Source organism: Eumetopias jubatus, unplaced genomic scaffold (genome assembly GCF_037043125.1).
Source record: "Eumetopias jubatus isolate StellerSeaLion01/CBP00866 unplaced genomic scaffold, mEumJub1_p1.0 scaffold_13, whole genome shotgun sequence".
Classification (NCBI taxonomy): Eukaryota; Metazoa; Chordata; class Mammalia; order Carnivora; family Otariidae; genus Eumetopias; species Eumetopias jubatus.
In genome coordinates, this window is record NW_028274819.1 from 85,010,566 (window position 1) to 85,028,944 (window position 18,379).

Below are 18,379 nucleotides of genomic sequence, written 5' to 3' on the forward strand. Positions count from 1 at the left end.
TCTTATAGAATTTTCCTTTGGTTCTTTGTTGTTATTTTTTGCTTATAATGTTCATTTTTCTTCTGATAGTCTCTTTTCTCATTTAGACCATGTCTTCCTTAAAGTAAAAAACCATATATTTCAACATATTTATAAAAACTATTTTATTTATTTTATTTTTTAAATGATTTTATTTATTCATTTGAGACACAGAGATACAGAGAGAGAGAGAGAGAGCATGAGCGGGTGGAGAGGCAGAGGGAGAGGGAGAAGCAGGCTCCCCACTAGCCAGGAGCCTGATGTGGGGCTCGATCCCAGGAAGCTGGGATCATGACCTGAGCCGAAGGCAGATGCTTAACCATCTGAGCCACGCAGGTGCCCCTAAAAACTATTTTAAATCATTATCTGCTAAAGCCAATCTGGGTCATTTGAGGATATCTTTCTATTAACTACCTTTCTTCTTTATTATGGGTCATATTTTCCCATTCTTTGCATACTAGTGATTTTTTATAATTTAGTGGACTTCATTGATGGTACACAGCAGGGACTGGATTCTGTGATTTTTCTGTGAAAAGTGATATTTTTTAGCTAGAACGTAGTTCAGTTACTGACCTGTGGCCTTGAACTTACATAGATTTGAATTTATGTTTTATTGGGATGATTCTGTGGAAAGCCCAAGGTGTTTCCAAAGTTCCTCTAACAGCAATACTTGACTTTAAACTCTCTCCCCGGGGAAGACTTAGGCAGTGCTTGCCTTTAGACTTTATTAGGATGCTTTACTCTAGGGCTTGGTCCTTAATCCTAAAGAATGGTCTCTCTGGTGTCCCAACTAGATTCCTGAGGGAGTAACAAGATGTTAATGAGATCTATCCACTCGAATGGGGCAATACTCCCAATGCTCCCCAAGAACTGCTTGAACTAAAATCATTCTTTGTTCTCAACCTGTACAATTCAGTCTGTGGTAAACCTTTTGTAGTCACACCTTGGGCACCTGGAACTCAGACTTCGGCTGAGGGAGTTAGACTCATGGCAACAGAGATGTGTTTCTTCCTCCTCTCTGCCTTTTTGCCTTTAAGAATCCCAGCCTCTTAAACTGCTCCATTGTGAACTCTGCATTTTTAGGGTAGTAGAGCTACTGTGTCATGTTTGGACTCCAACTTGCAGTGCTAATGTCAGGAAATTATCTGCAGGCACATGTATGGTAATCATGGGATTCATCTCATGAGTTTTCCCTCTCTCAAAGTTTGGGGTTTGAGGCTGCCTATTGTCCAGTATCTGAAAACAATTGCCTAATATATTTCTTTCACTATTTATGGTTATTTAAGGTGTGGTTAGTCTACTTCTATTAATATATCTTATTCAGAGCGGCAGTCTCATATTCTATTTTGAATTTATCATTGTCTAAAAGCCAGAGGCCAAGTGCATGGAAAAAGAAAACTAATTTGGCACAGTCCTGGTCCTTGAAACATTATCTACACAAGCGCTTCTGACACCTTGTCATTCATTTTCTACTCAGTCTGACTTTTTTTCTATTGATATGACATTAAGACTGAGAAAATTTTTTTGGTGATACTTATGAATAAGTGTAAAGTTCATCTTAGTGTTGCATGAACCCAGGAATAAGCCCCAGTTGTCATATTCTATATAGTCACTGCATAGTTAGTTTCATGAGAATATTAGCATGATAAAACAATGAAATAAATGAAAACAAACAAAATCATATTTTCTTGATTCTAAGGTGCACATTACCCTCATTTTAATGGTTCTGAAATGTTAATGTATTTTACAAGAGAAGTTTAAATTTTTTTGATCCATAAGAAGCAAAATAAAACTGATGATTTGTCTTAAAACCAATGGATTTTATATTCAAGGAAATATATTTGTTGGCATCTAGTAATTTGTACTCTACTCCCGTTGCTATTTCATTTGGTTTCAAATTTCCAAATACTTTCCCATATAGTGTCAGTAGAAATTGCCTCTTTTCTTCATAGAAGATAAAACAATAGGAAATTGATTTTTTTTTTTTTTGGCAACAGTGGATTTAAGGAAAACATTAGGAGAAATATCCTGACTTCAACATGGCTCTGAGATGTTGAAATATATCTATAGATAAAAAATAAATATTTTTTAGGTCTCATTACATATAAGACAAAACATTTTAATGAAAATGATGATGATGAATGATAGTGGGTTAAGTGGGGTCTTACCTGGGAATAGGAAAATGGACCTGAAGACCCAGAATGTGCTTGTTTTGAACTCTAGAATTCTATTCCCAAAGTCATGATTTTAATTCCTCCTATCACTAGGTATTTCCTCCTATCACTAGGTATCTCCTGACCAATACAGATTAGCACAAATTATGACAGTTTACTATGGAAGACTGATTATGGGCATATTGTTCACCTACCATAGAATAACATTTCCTATCACATCATCATTTCTTGTTTAAGAAAATAAATGCTTCTTGTTATCTTGACATGTTTGTCATTGCATGCCTGAGCTAATTATCTCTATGGGCTCAGTTTAGCTCCTAAAACTGATAGATTATTATCATATCCTCTGGAAATGATGCATGCCACACATGTGCAGCTGTGTGCCAGAAGAAAAACATTTTTTGAAATCTTCATCTGCATAGTTTACTGGCAATTGTATATTGCATTAATGACCACTTGCATACATGACAGCATATGTTAAAACTGTATATATACATATATATATAGACAGAGTCTTACATGTATGATATGTAGTCTTACATGTATTATATATAGTCTTAAATGGATAAATGTAAAATATGTATGTGTAATATATATGTGTGTATTGAATTTGTTTTTTTTATACAGCTTAAAGTTAGTGATCTCATCAACTTAGCTGAGATGTAAGATGTTCTATTTCTTATCTGTTTATTTCTAATTTTTCTCTGTGTCAGGTTAAAACTTAATTAACTCTTCTCTCCTTCTGTCTATGTCTTCTAATCTAAACCCTTAAGGCATCTTAGCAGCTAACAGGAGAGATAAGCTGCATTCCTTCTGTAATTGGCAAAATTAGGGTACTCCATTTTCATTACGACTTTAAAACTGCCAAAACTACTGTGCTGGCACAGAAACTTAGGACAAAACATTATCAGAGAGGATACCATCCGAACCACAAGTTTGTCGTTCATCTCTTTCATGGAGAGCCTTAGACTAGCCATTCAGAGTTGGAGTTACCAACTAGAAAATGACAGGGTTGGAACAACCTTCCACAAATGTTCCTTGGTTTTCAGGTCCCCTTGAGTATTATCTCTTTGCCTGTCTCCAAGAATTATGCCCATAGCTTGGTCCAGTTGCTATATTGAATGATTGATGATATTTCCACGCTGGCATGAATACGGGCTGAGTGAATTGGGGACTATCTACATGGCAAATGGCCCTTCTGAACATGTTTTAAGCTCTATTTCTCTAAAAAATATTACCAGATCCAAGAAATGTAAGATTCTAGATGCTTTAGAAAAATGGAATGTGGTATTTATGACATGAAAAATTGGTTGTATAAAGAAGGAGGCTACACAGGAGGCCTGTGAAGCCAACTACAACCCACAGTTCTAATATCCTGTTGCTTAGATTCCAAGGCCTATGTGTTATTTTTTTTCAGTCTCAGAGACCTTTAAATCCCCATGGTTCTTAGTTGCTTATATGCAGTGTGTTCTCTTAATTCCCCTGGCAGACATTTTCTCACACACTTGGAGGTTAAAAGGAAGGGAAAAAATCTCTCCAAAACATAAACCCCAAACTAAAAAACATACGTAGGAAATGTTGAAGCTGGGAGCCCAGTTACTGTGGCAACTTGGGTTTGCCAAGTTCCCCTCTCAGAGAGTTGGACTTTGCTTGAATTGGTTGCTTTTCGGATGGGTCTCAACCACTATGTGTATGACTCTAGCCAAGTGCATTGAAAAGGAAAACTGGATTTGGCATAGTCCCATCTCCTGGGAACATCATCTACATGAGAGCTACTGATTCCTTTGTTTGAGTCCATCTCCAACCCACATCCTCTCTCTGGGGAATGTGGAGAAGGCCAGAAGCTTCCTGGCTATGGTGGTTGAGAAAAGAATTAGGAAAAAGGTAAGGAATTATCTGGTTTCTACAAGGAGAAGACTCTATAGGGCCTTGGTAAAGCATTTTTGTGTTGCTGATACTCTTTTTAACAAACATTCCTGGCATTTTTTTCCAGGGAAAGGGAACCATTCTAATTTTAAAGAATAAAAATAGGAGCAAAATGGACCTTGCCTTTGAGGTTCTTATGGTCTCGCTGAAAAACCATGGCAGATATAAGGTAACAAATGATAAGTACAGATAATATTTTCAGAGTAGCTGGAAGACATTGAAAACAGATGACTGGGCAATCAAAGAAGATACCAGAGAGAAGATGCAACAAAAGCTGGGTGTGGAGGGGAAGCAACGATGAGCCTGAAGTTCTTGCTGATCTTGAATGCAGGTTGGAGCTGGTAGGCTTGGATAAGGCCTGGGTGTTGCAGAGTTTGTATAGGGGCATAAGGGAAATAAGTTAGGAATATCAGTTGAGGTTCAATTCTGGAGTGCCTTACAGTAAGACTAAAGAATTAATGAAACCACTATGAAGGTTTTCTTAGCAAAGAAGTCAGTTGATGAAAATAAGCTTTTAGGAAATGTAACCTGGGTGGTAAACTATTAGAAATAAAGGTACTAGAAAGAGAAGAATAAAAAAATGGAGCTCATTGGATACTCTATTAGTTTGGTTTTATTTACTCTTTCTTGAAAGCTTTTTATATTCTGGGTGCTTCACAGAGAAGGTAGAACCATTTTTGAGCCAAAGTTTCACCAGTTCTTTCTTTCTCTTTTATGAAGCAGACTGGAGTCCATTGGATATGTCTTTGCTTTGCACGACTCAAGGTCCACCATCAATCTGCCAAAAAAATTTTTTCTATACTTACATAAACATTATTTATCTCAGAAAATGGAAGTTTGGCATTTTCTCTAGCAGGAAATTACATCTGTAATTCCATCAAACCATTCCTCCTCACTAGCCATTCTGATGGGTCTGTTTCTCACTAGGAGATGGACCCCTGTGCTCTCCCTTTGTGAAATAACTTTACGAGTGAGGACTGCAGGATCCCACTTCATTATTGAAGACAAGAAATACAAGTTCTCCTGTCATAAGCCTTTTACAGATTTTATGTAAGAGAAACATGTTATCATTATCTTATTACTCTTACTACTATTGAGAATATTACATTTAAATTCTATGATACTTTTTATTTTCTAAGTACTTCAAAATAAATAATAAAATTCTCTAAACATCTACCAACTGTGGTAAACACCAGCACGAATTAATGGAACATTTGAATTCTAAAATACATTTTTAAAAAAGAAATGCCGTTTACAGGAAAAATTGATTCAAGCAGTAGTTGCTGGGGGATGCTACCTGCTGGTACAGAGTATCAGCCCCTCTCTTATTTTTAGAAAAGAATTGATAGAAGGCCACCCAAATAAATAATAGTTTTCATCTCAGCTGATACAAGTGGTAGGAACAGACAGGGTGATTTGCATGCACAGGCTGACATATGAGATACTGTCCTTAAACAACATCAAGTCTGCCAGTGGGACCGTCCAGCTTTTCTTTTCCTTTGCCATGATTCCACTTACCCTAGAGCTGATATTCTGTGTAATGTGAACATGTCAGCTATTACAATAGAAGGAAAACAGAGACATAGAAGGGTGAAGTATCAGAAGGGCAGGAGAGGCATTTCATTATTTAGCAAGGAATCAGCACTGATACTTCACATTTATCCCAAACTAAAAAACATTGCTCTCAAATGTATATGGCTATGACTCAACCAATAAGGAGTTGTAGGGGAAGGAAGGTACTAAAAAATAATAATAACTTTTACGACCTCCATTTCAGTTAATTATCACAAGAACCCAAAGAGGTAGCTATTAGTATCCTAATATTACAAGTAAAGGAACTGATGCTCAAAGATATCAAGTAATTTCTGAGATCACATAGCTAGTGGGGATGGGGTTAAGGATTCAAATGCAGATTTGACTGCACACCATGTAGCCCTGCCTATTCAATGAAAAGATCCCTCAAGAAGAATTTGTAATTGGGATGCCTGGGTGGCTCAGTCGTTAAGCGTCTGCACTCGGCTCAGGTCATAATCCCAGGGTCCTGGGATTAAGCCCCCACGTCATCAGGCTCCCTGCTCAGTGGGAAGCCTGCATCTCCCTCTCCCACTCCCCCTGCTTGTGTTTCTCTCTCGCTGTCTCTCTCTCTCTCTCTCTCTGTGTCAAATAAATAAATAAAACATTTTTAAAAAGACTAATTTGTAATTAACATATAAAATGTGCTTAAATTAACTTCTACAGAGTCTGGCGAGGGTTGGATATATTATGCTCTCATAGGAAGTAAAACACTTTCTCAGTGATCCCTTATATGGCCTCCAGTGTCCAGACAGGAAATATAAATTTGTGAATAGGGCTGAGTGAAAGATCCTGAGAAGCCGAAGGGTTTGAAAGGGACTGGAGCATCCTGCCCCACTAGAGATAGCAAAATTGGTGCTTTTATAAACACTGCGGTTAAATAAAATTTCAGTTTATAATTCAGTAACCTCACTTTTCCACTAATGAATGTACAGAATTATCACATGTATTTCTTCCATCATACATGTTAAAAAGACCAGAGCCTTGTACAAGTATGAACTCAATGGGACCAAATCAGAGGAGACTTTTTTTTTTAATTTAGCCCTGGAGCAATGAAACCAAAAGTATTGAGAAAGTGTTATAAGACCCACTGTAATGTTAGGCCAACTTACAGATGAGACATGTCATGCCAAGCTACATAGCTCATGAGTCATAAAGTTTGTGCCCAGGTTCAGAATGGATGAGGTAAGCTGCAAAGGGAGTACTCTAGTCTGATGCAGTAATGCAGTGAAATACTGGTCAACTGGCTAGAAGTTGGACAAGCTTTGGCAGCTAAGACACACAGCCATATTTAAGAAGGTGGAACAATTGTATATAATATTCCAAATAAGGAGAAAAACTTTCTTAAAGGGTTCTAACAAATATTTTTAAATGTAAAGAGTTGCCTACATCTTTATGAAATTAAAAAGACATTAGTCTGGTAGGAATTTAAAATGATGCAGTCACTATGGAAAACAATCTGGTGGTTCCTTAAAAAGTTAAACATAGTATTACCATAAAACCCAGCTCCACTCTTAGGTATACCCCAAAGAATTAAAAAATGGATGTTCAAATAAAAGCTTGTATGTGAATGTTCATAGCAGCTCTGTTCACAATAGCAAGAAGGTGGAGACAACTCAAATGTCCATCAGCAGATGAATGGATAAACAAAATGTGGTGTATACATACAGTGGATGTTATGGAATAAAATGTTATTTGACTACCATAAGGTATAAAATACTGACACATGCTACAACATAGATAAACCTTCAAAAGACCACATATTATATGATTCCATTCATATGAATTCTCCAGAATAGGCAAGTCCATAGAGACCGAAAGCAGATTTGTGGTTGCTTAAGGATGGGGATGATGGGGGAATAGGAAGGTGGTAGCTAAAAGGCATGTTCTCTCTGTAGTGATAAAAATGTTCCAAAATTGACTGTAATGATGGTTGCACATAGCTGTGAACACACTAAAACCTCCGAAATCTACAATTTAAGTAAGTACATTGTATGGTAAGTGGATTATATCTCAACCAATCTCTTTTTTTGTTTTAAAGACATTAGTGTCATGTGACTCTGTGCCATCCATCCCATCTCAGGCAGTTCTGCATTCCATGTTTCAGGCATGTGTGGCATCAGTTGATTATAATGGCCTGTGATAGGGTGGCACCCTTCTTTCAAGGCTGCCAAGCAGTTTGCAAACACTAATTAAGTCTGTACTACTGGCAGATTGGTAAACATTGTTTTACCTCTCAGACAAACATTCCAGGAAAGCTGCTCTGAGGGTCTCTGCGTTGGTGCAACTGATGTAACACTTCTCCTCCTGCTGGTTGACTCTAGAGCATTTTTAAGGATTAAGGATGCAGGAAGGGAAATCATATTTAGTAAACGTCCACTATGTATTTCCCATAGTATAGAACCTTCTATGAATACTATATGTCATTTATCTCTGACATCAACTCAGCAAGTAAGAATTGTCCCTAAATCTCATGTAATAAAGTTGAGCTCCAGAGAAGTTGGTGTACCCATCAGGGTTCTTGGTTCCAAGCAATAGAAATCAACCCTGACTAAATTGAAGCCCAAGGGGCTTATTTTAGGACACCTGACAGAATCAATAGGAAGACTGGAGCACAAAGAGGAGCTAAGGGGGAATGTGGAGGCCAAGAGCACAGCAGGTTTTACCACTGGTACCCCCATCTCCCACCCTCCACACTGCCACTGCAGGTGTTGCCAACCTTAGATGCTTGGGGTCAATTCCTTACAGTCTTAATTAAACTATAACCTCTGTGACTAATCTCTGTCACTATATTTTGTTACAGTCTTATAAAACCCAAAGTTCTAAGCCCATGCTTAAGTCACACTGCTTCACTAAATGGCCGAGGTGCAGAGAGAGGGTATACCACTCCAATTTACCTAGGGGAGGGAGGGCCTATCCAGGCCTATCCCCAAAGAGGGGAAGTTCAAGAGCTGGATGGCCAAAATGACACAGAAGATGTGAACCTCTGATTCTAAGTCTAGTGTTCTATTGCACAACTTCACTTCTCTCTCTATGTCATTCCACTCAGGTACTGCTGACCAGGTGGAGAAAGGAGCCATGCTATCTCCCTCATTCAGGTTTAGACCAGTGGGGGCGATGGTGAAGGGAAGGCAAAATGAAAATGGAATGTGTCATATGGAGATATTTCCCCTGGCCTCTTAGAGCATCCAGGAGGGGTTCATATCCCAGACCCCAAGGAATGAGGGAAGATTTCCTGAAAAGAGGTATAGACCAGTTTGGGGAATGTGTTGGGCCCAAATATTAGCTTTCGACTAACTTTCTTCCCTGTAGATTTCATTGTTTCCTCTTATTATTTGCTGAACGCATAAATAACCTTCCTAATCACCTGTCATTTAAATCCCTTAAATGAGAGTGGATTTATTATTCTTAATGAAAAGAATTCTTATTATGGTCAAAATACTATAAATGTCACCAGGGATGGGTTCCTGCTTATAGTGGCTTCATCAGACTGTCAGCACCTCACCTTGAAATCCATTCATTCATATATTCAACAGATATTCATTGGCATCTGCTATTTGCCAAGCCCAGTTCTCGGCACTGAGGATGCACAGTAAATAAGAAAAAGTGTCCACCTATATCCTCTTGGGAAGGCACACAACAGACAAAGAGGTATATAAATTTACATCAGGTACTGATAAATGCTGTGATGAACAGTGAAACAGGATGAAGTGTTAGAGATTAACAAGACTGGAGTGCCTATTATTCTAGATAGAGGAGTCAGGTGCCAAATGGTTAGTGTTCATGAGCCTAGACTAGAAAATATTTTTTGTATCTCAGTGGAGGGAGGGAGGCCAGAGTGTGGTGCTCTGGAAGGGGGATGACATGCATGGCAGTTTCTTTGATTAGGTCAGATTGAAAATTTTTGAAAAAGTGGGAGACTTTCTTTACAAATGACCATGTATGCATTGATTACTCCGTGGAGTGTTCAAGTAGCTCAGTTTGAAAGGAGTGTAGAAAGCCAAGTAGTGAGAAGTGAGAGGTAATGTTGAAGAGGTAGGTGAGGGCCAGCCAGTAGAATGCCTTGTGCACCATGCCAAAGAATTTGGACTTTCACACTAATGCCTGCCGCATGGTAGGTATAAATATTTGTTAGATCCATACAAATGAAAGGCCCTGGGAAACACTAAGCAGGTTGAAGTGGGAGGGTGCAGATGTGATCAGATTTGTGTTATAAGAAAACTTAATCCAGTGGCAAGGTGGAGACATTATTTGAAGTGGTGGCAAGAGTGGAGTCAGGAATACTCAGCAGCATGCTATTCCAGAAATCCAGATGAGAGGGGCGCCTGGAGCTCAGTTGGTTAAGCACCTGACTCTGGCTCAGGTCACGATCCCAGGGTCCTGGGGTTGAGCCTCACATCCAGACTCTGTGCTCAGTGGAGAGTCTGCTTGTCCCTTTGTCCCTCCCCCAGCTCATGCTCTCCTTCTCTCAAATAACTAAATAAAATCTTAAAAAAAAAAAAAAAAAGAAATCCAAATGAGAGATCCTGAGCCTAGGCTGGAGCACTCAAGACAGATGGAGAGGAGGTGCAGATTGTTTTCTCTCTGATGTTAGCATCAGGCATGCCTTGTGTGCAAAGAGAATTGGACCAAAGGTATCACCATATTTACACTGTTTATTGAAAACTCCTATGGGACAATATATTCTAGGAGAGTGGAGGAGAGTGGAGGTAACAGAACAATGTAGAGTTTGTGAAGCCCTTAAATATATTAGTATACTCCGTAACAGTTTTAAAAAATAGATGTAGTTTATTTAATTTTGCAAGTTTCTTCCCCGTGGCTGTGTCTGAGGTGGGTATGATGCTATAAGACTCAAGGATTTTGGGTTCTCAGTTTCCTTTCTCATTGCTTGTTGGATTCTGACAGGAATTCTGTGAGAGGACAGGAACTTCATAAATACTTTCCTTTTTATTACTGCCTCTCTGGGGTTCCTTCATCCCTAAGGCAGTAGAATCTAACATCTGATCACATCACTCTACTATATTCTGTCCTCTTGCGGTCAGAGATATTTCACTCAAAACTCTGTTTCCTCTCATTGAAGCCACAGCTGGAGCATGATGACAGTGATTTACTGGTGTTTAATGGTCCAGCTCATGCTGGAAAAGCAGTTGTCACTGAGCTGCATGCAACCTCTCACCCAAGGCCCAGGGTTTGGTTTTGTAGGTGGGCATCCTTCTTCCTTCCCCAGTTACCATTAGGGATCAGCCAAGCAAAGTAAGGGGAGGGGAGTTTCTTCTCATTTCTGGGCTGGCCAGGGAATGTATTGCCTTATATTTGGTACCCAACAGAATCAGGGGACTTTTAGACTGCGATCTTTGAGAATGGAAACTCTTGTAGACTCAATCTGGCTCATAATTTTGGCTTTGCTAACTCTTTCCTACTTTGCTTTCTTCCATAGATTATGGTCTACTATGTGCCAAACATTGTTATAGACACTGGTGTGCAAAGAAGAATTGGCTCCTGCCCTAAAATACCCACAGGTTGTTGGTAAAGAATGATAAATAAACAGATGACTAAAATACAGTAAAATAAGAGCTGTGGTGCAGATTTAGCTTTTCACTTTTAGAAGGTTTAAAAAAAATCCAGAGAGGCCTATACATTTTACTTTAATTTCCTTTTAGAGAGTTTACAGATACATTTTAATGCTTCACCAACCCTACATCAGGAAAAAAACCTTACCTTAATCTCTTAGTCTATATTTTTCTATAAGAGTCAATTGCCTAGTTCAAGAGTCACAAACACACATGTGTCCTCAAGGGCCAGGCAGGTGACATGAATGAGTGGAGGGGCTTCACAGGAGGGTTAAGAGACTGGGGTAAATGGGGGAGTGCTTTTCCAATGGGGGCAGCTGCTACTCAGAACAGGCAGATTGTTGCCAGGCAGAAATACTTATCCAATGATGCCAGTTCTTATAATTTTTCAAGAGAAACTGGGTTTTATGTGAAATCTCTGATTTTTAAATGTTAGCAACTAACTCCAAAAAAAAGAAAAAAAAGAAAAAAAAGAAAAAAGGATGCTGTGCCAGTGAACGTCTTCTTGGGCTGTATTGTCCAGAGCAATAGCAGTTAATGTTGTCAGAGAAAGGTTTGTAGCAACTCCTCAAGATGGATGTGAAGACTGTGGCAAAATTGCCTGGAGTTATCAAATAGCTCTCATCACTGAATAATGCCTTTGTTTTGGAGAGACAGAAAGGGAAACTCAAATACTTGTCATTTGCTTTCTTTCCTTTGTTATTGTAAAGCACTTTGCAGTATTTGAAGAAAAGCAACTCAACTAAACAACACTATTTTTCCTCTGAAGATGAAAGAAGTTCAAGAGCACATGCACTGGAGGTTTTAACTAAATCTGGCCATTTTCCAGCATCCCCTGAGACCCAGAGTGAGCTATTAAACTGCAAATTCACCTTTCTAGAAGCAAGCAGAAGGGCTGAGGGCTAAGGGGTGCTGGCCATCCTGGCATAGGGTTCCCTTCTGATAGCAGGTTCCTGATCCTTTGATTCTTTGGTCTCTGCCTCCCACACCATTCTCTCTCCTCTGTAGCACTGGGGGAAGCATTCGGGGTGGAGGATCTGTCTTTAGGACTGTGCACCTTTTGTTCCCATTCCCTGACTCTAGGCCCAAAGCCCAAGTCAGGGAGACAGGCTTGATCTTGGACTATTTGAAGCATAGCTGATGTGACCTTCCTTGAAAGATGAGTGGGGCGTGAGCCACTGTGTAGAGCTTGTAGAACTGTAGAGCTTCCCTCCCTCCCTAGAGAATGGGATGTGGTATGGAGAGGCAAACTTCCGACCTGGGGGCCCTGCTCCTTTGGCAGGCTGTATTCTCCAGACTGTCAATGGAGCCAGCTGCCCTTTTGCTTTCCACCAGCCAATGGCTATAAATACAGTCACATTTCCCACATACTGTATTTATGTTTCAGAAAATGTCTGCGTTGCATACGTAATGGAGGAGATATAATTATAATATTTCAAAACTGGCCAAATTTCGTGAAATATAAAATAACAGATGGCACCACACAATATTGGTGTGGTGCGCTTCATTTAAATCATAACTCAGGCCTGAAAATGTTCCCATTTGGTACAGGGTGGTGACGAGAGTGTATGTGCTGGGAGTTAGGGGGTGGCGTGGTTCCCCTTCTTTGTCCTCTCTAAGCTTTTCAGGGAAAGTGGAGTTATGAATCTATGCATTCCCAGTAATCTCAAGTTTGGGTCTTGTCAATCTATCAATTTATGCCACTTGGTATTTAGCTGGCAAGTAGGAAGTGGGACTTCTAAACTCGGGTGGTATTGGCCCCTGACAGTTTTCCATTTTTACTTAACCATCAAGAAGTTGTTGCTCAAGTTCAAAACCTTAAAACATTTATTCTACATCTTTGACAGTAGTTCCATTAGATGATCCTGTTTTGTGGGTTGTACACTATGGACCTGGTGGTACCTGCTTTGTTTCGACTCCATTGCTTATTCCCCACCTTCACCCAAAGCCAACATAATCTGAAATCTCACTGATCCTTAAAAGGCCTGTAGAGTGCTGGAGTTTAAGTGGGAAATTTAGTAAGCTCTCAAAGGCATAGGCTTATCTAGGAGGAAGGTCAGAGTAAGAGACACCCACACTACCTCTGCTGCTCAACTCTTGTGCTAAACCAAATGGCTCATTGATTCAGATAGATAAGGATTCATATAAATGCTTTGATACAACCCAGATTCTCCAAGTGGTAGCATTTGGCTCCTGCTTTTTGTTTGTTGTCTCAATTGCTATTCCCATCTCACTGAGGAAACCGTAAAATTTAGCAGTAAGGTTTCAGACCCCTAAATTGTTGATGAACAATACAGGCTAAGGATCCATGAATACCTGTTGTTGGCCCTCCCAGCCTATATGTGAAGTCTTTCATAACAGCATTTATTGAATCAGAGGACAGCAGAATAAGCCCCACTTGTGCTTTGTGCTGGCTTTTCTGTGTCTGATCATTCTTTCCTTGTTCCAGTCTTTACTTAGAATGAGATACCAAAAAGCTGCTGGAGAAGTTACAAGTGTTTGCAATGCTACCATTAAATTAATAGCATGATGAGAGTCAAAAGGTAAAGGCATTTCATTTTTCCCCTCTCTTTTCAGAGAAAAAAATCATGAGGTCCAAATTAGCCTTAAATTGTCTTCTCTCTATAGATTGAGATGTATCATCCTCTTCCTGAATTTTCTCCTCTACCAGTCCCTACAAAGTTGGAAAAATGAGTGTATCCTGTTGTGTTATGATAATGTGCAATGAAAACAGAAATCTTATCAGTGCTAGTGCTAGAATGCTTACATTGTAACAGCTGGGGAGGACAGAAAAGGATGTGTGATGGCCCGATGGGGCTCTAGGAAAGGGGTGAGCTGACTTCTGTTTGAAACAAGCAGGTGGAGGGCATGTCTATTGTCTATGATTTGTCTGTATTTATCTGGGGAAATGCCAAGTTACCACAAAGAGTAAAAATAATCAGTATGCCTTTGGAATATACATTTACCTTTCTGAAGGGAATTATTTTTTATAGCTCCTGCCCATCACACATACTTAGGAATTAGTATGTCAAGAAATCATTGATCTTTGACTTGGTATGTTACTCTCATGAGTGTTACTGGAGACAAGGACTAAACCTGTTTCTATGGCCCTAGTGGGTAGAACAATATTTAGTGGGTGGGGATAACAGATTTGAGTAATCTAAGATTGAAAAAACTACTTTAGGAGGTAGTAAATTCCCCATCAATGGAGGAATCCAAGTCTGGGTGGCCACTGGGTGGTGATAAAGTAGAAGGAGTTCTAGAGCCTTACTTCCCAGAGTATGGTCCCAGAACCAGATCTATCAGTATCACCTGGAAGCTTGTTACAAATGCAGACTCCCAGGACCCACCTAAGACTTACTGAATCAGAATTTGCATCTGGGCAAGATGCCCCCATTGATTTGTATACACAATAGAACCTGAGAAGCACTGTTGTATAGGATTCCTTCTAAGACTCAGACGTGTTTCTAAGTAAACTGTGTGAGAAGCATGGGTTTTACCATGAACATATGATTTGCTTTGGCACCCAGCACCCACTTGATTAGAGAAACCATATAAAAGGAAGATGTAAGGATACTCCCAAAGACTCTTTCATTCACATATATTTTTAATGTGTTGGAATTAGAGTTATCTTCCCCATCTTCTGTCCTCCACTCTGCTCTGATCTACCATGTGTGCTGAAATTCACACCAGAAGTTATTCCTTTGAATTTGAACATGGAAGGACCTCATGAAGATGATAACATCTAAATTAGATGAGGTAATGCTTCAAGCCATTATTACCAATTAAGCTATTAATGTTAATTAGTGCATCCATTTGCTATCAGAGAGCAGAGCTTATCATCTTTGTATTTCCACTACTTAGCATGTTGCCTGACAAATATTAATATATAATTTATTTTCTATGATAGCTCTTTCCAAAAAAGGATTTGAGGTGGCATTACCTGAATCAATAAATACATGTTGAACTGGAATGGTTCAGACTCTGTAGGAATAAGTCAAGGGTCAGGTGGGTGCAAGGATTGTTCACAGTGGAATTTCTAAAGATAAGGTCCAGAGAGATGTGGTCAACCATGGATGGTACCAAAAAGGGAGACAAGGGGATTCATGGAGAGGAGTCCCTGCATTGACATGCACAGATTTTAAAAATTTATACAAGAGTGCATCTTATAGTTTCTCTGTACATTTGAAATACTTTTTAGTTAAAAATAATTCTGTAAACTTGATTATTCCTTGAGAAACAGGAAATAATTAGATGGTCAAACTGCAGAGAAGATTCGAATTGACAATGTCTGCATAGAATGTTAGTGAGTCACACAAAGAATATGCTTCCACTGCATTTATGCTCCTTGTCTTTCCCATAATGGACTCTAGAACTGGAATTGTGTGTCAGCATTTACAAATCCAAATGTGGTATCATGAAGTGGCTAAAATTGCGATTCTATGCCAGAAATTCTGTGTTCAAATCCTGGCTACGTCTCTTATTGGTTGAGTAATAGCCTTGGGCAAGTTACTCAACTTCTTTAATCCTCCGTGTCTTCATCTGTAAAATGAAGAAATAGTAGGACCAATCCAAGTGTTGCTGAGGGGATAAAATGACATAACATCCTGTGTTTTGCCAAGTGTCTCGCTCTTAAGTGGTGAGCAAATTCTAAATGCTGTTGTCAATGCCATTTTTGTTATTATTGTCTTCTATGGTGTGTTACCCAAGTTATTTAAACTTCAATTCAACTACAATCATATACTTAGTAGCCTCAGAATGTCACAGACCATTTTATGACTTCTTAGTACCACCTAGAGATTTCTGAATCTGCCATTCCCTCTGATTGGTTTGTGTGCTCTTGCTACAGACTTTACCATTCTTTTGCAGATGCAAATAGTTTCTTGGAAAACCTGCATTTTTATAGGAGTAGGGAAGATCTACATTCCCTTATAAGAAAGGGACAAAACTAGAGGTATTTTATTTAATATTCATTGCTATGTGATTGTTAAATATGCTCTCCAGGAAGCCTTCAGGCATGAGAACAAAATATTACAGATGGAACTAAGTGGAATAAGTTGTGATCAAGCTCCTTACACATTCTACAAGCAGAACTCTTCCCACATTTAAGCAATCCTGGGTGTGAAGGAAAACTGGGTGGGGGTCCTACAAAGGAGGTTGCCACCTTTCTCTAAAAAAAAAAAAAAATTTTTTTTAAGAAGGTTATCTTGTTTAGTAAAGAGAGGTAAGAGTATCTCAGATCCCTTTTGACCTTTCCACACCCTTCTGCTGGACTGTTTCAGAGGACGGGATTACACATCTCTCAACTTTTTCTAAAAAGGAGAGGCTTGGGTACAAGTGGTAGGGTTCAGTGTCTCAGGCTGAGTGCTCTGAGGGCATTTACCAGTTTTCCCACTAATTTCCTTCTTCTGTTCCAGGATCCTATCCAGGATACCATATTGCATTTAGTCATTATGTCTCCTCAGTCTCCTCTGGTCTGTCTCCAACACAGAAATCCAATTTTGTCAACAGACATCACCACAGGCATGGGGAAGGATGCTGCCTGTTTCTCAGTTATTTTACAATCAGTTATTGAGTTCCTACTATGTGACACAAGCAAAAATGATTAAATCCTTGCCCCAGAGAAGTTTACTAGCTAAGGGTGGTTACAGACAGGTAAAGAAATAATTACTGTACCTTGTGATAGGTAAGTCTAAGAAAACAAAATACTCCAGGTGCTATAACATCCCTGAAAAGAAAGGATGACTCCTGATGATCCTTGCCAGGGAAACACAGTGACCCAATTCATATTTTCTGGTAGAGGGCTCACTGGGATGGACCTCGTGGTCAAATGAATTAATTGAATTGGGATGTTCAATTTATGTAAGAGATGTGTTTCAACACCATTCTGAAGGGAAAAAAAAATGTCTGTGAGCAGTGTGCCTATGCATCCATGATTAAATGGGGAGTGTGGAGTGTGGGTGGGGGAATTAATACACAGAGCCAAGCTTTTCCAAGCCAGCTGTAAAATGCATGCTCCGGATTCCTTGGGACCGAGATCTAGATTAGGGTCTTAGAGAGATAAATTACCACTCTATCTTTCTCTGTTTTTCCAGAGCTTAATTTCTTGACAATTTGCCTTCTGAACTTCCTCATTTCCTCACCTTCCAATCATCTCCCAACCTATAACATTTCAGCTTCTGTCCCTCTTTCCTGAAAAAGAATTTTTACCGAGGCAATTAATGACCTCCCTAACAATAATCTAATAGAAAAATGTTAAAATTCATCTTACCCAACTTCTTGGTAACCTCCTGCATTGTTGATCATTCCCTCCTTCCTCAGATTCTTTCTTCTCTTTGTGTAACACACTTCTATCTTAATCTGCTTCCCCTTCCCTTGCCCTTGACTAGTCCTTCTTTAGCCAGAACATTAAAAAAGCGTTCTTTAAGACTAGTTCTAGGTCCTCTTATTCTTGTACATTTCTCCTGAGACTATCTCACTGACATCAGCAATTGCCTCAATTACTGTTGTGATTTGAAAGGCACAATTGATAATTTCTCTCCCCTTACCAAGGTCTGAACCAACTGAGGAATACAAAGTCAAGCAGGCATCAAACTATCAATTTTATTATGGAGAAAGCTGAATTGCAGAATGCAGTCTTGATTCAAGTCCAAAATGAGCTTCTCACTTAATACCCTTCTTTCTCCCAATTGGTTTTATTCACTCAGCCACAGGCAGGATAATTTGTCAACTGTAGCTGTAGGCCTCCCCCTGCAGAGACAGGACCTGCCAGGGAGCTTACCATATAGAGGTGGATGGAACAGAAAGGAAAACACACATGAACTACAGATAGTCCTTTTAAGGGGAAAAAGGGAGGCAGGGGAAGGAGGGAGGGAAGAAAGGAGGGAGATAAAGGGAGAGAGAGGAAGAGAGAAAGGGAGAAAGAATATGAATGCATATACACGGAACCTGGTAGCACATTAATCCTGCCCAGTAAAGAATCAAGGATGCAGACATGTCAGTACTTTGTCATCTCTCTAGTCAGATAAGTCAGATAAGTCAATCTTATTCTTATGCTTTTCCTGAGGAGGCAGAAGTTTCTATTTCATGAACCTGATGAAACCCAGAGAGAGGAAAAGA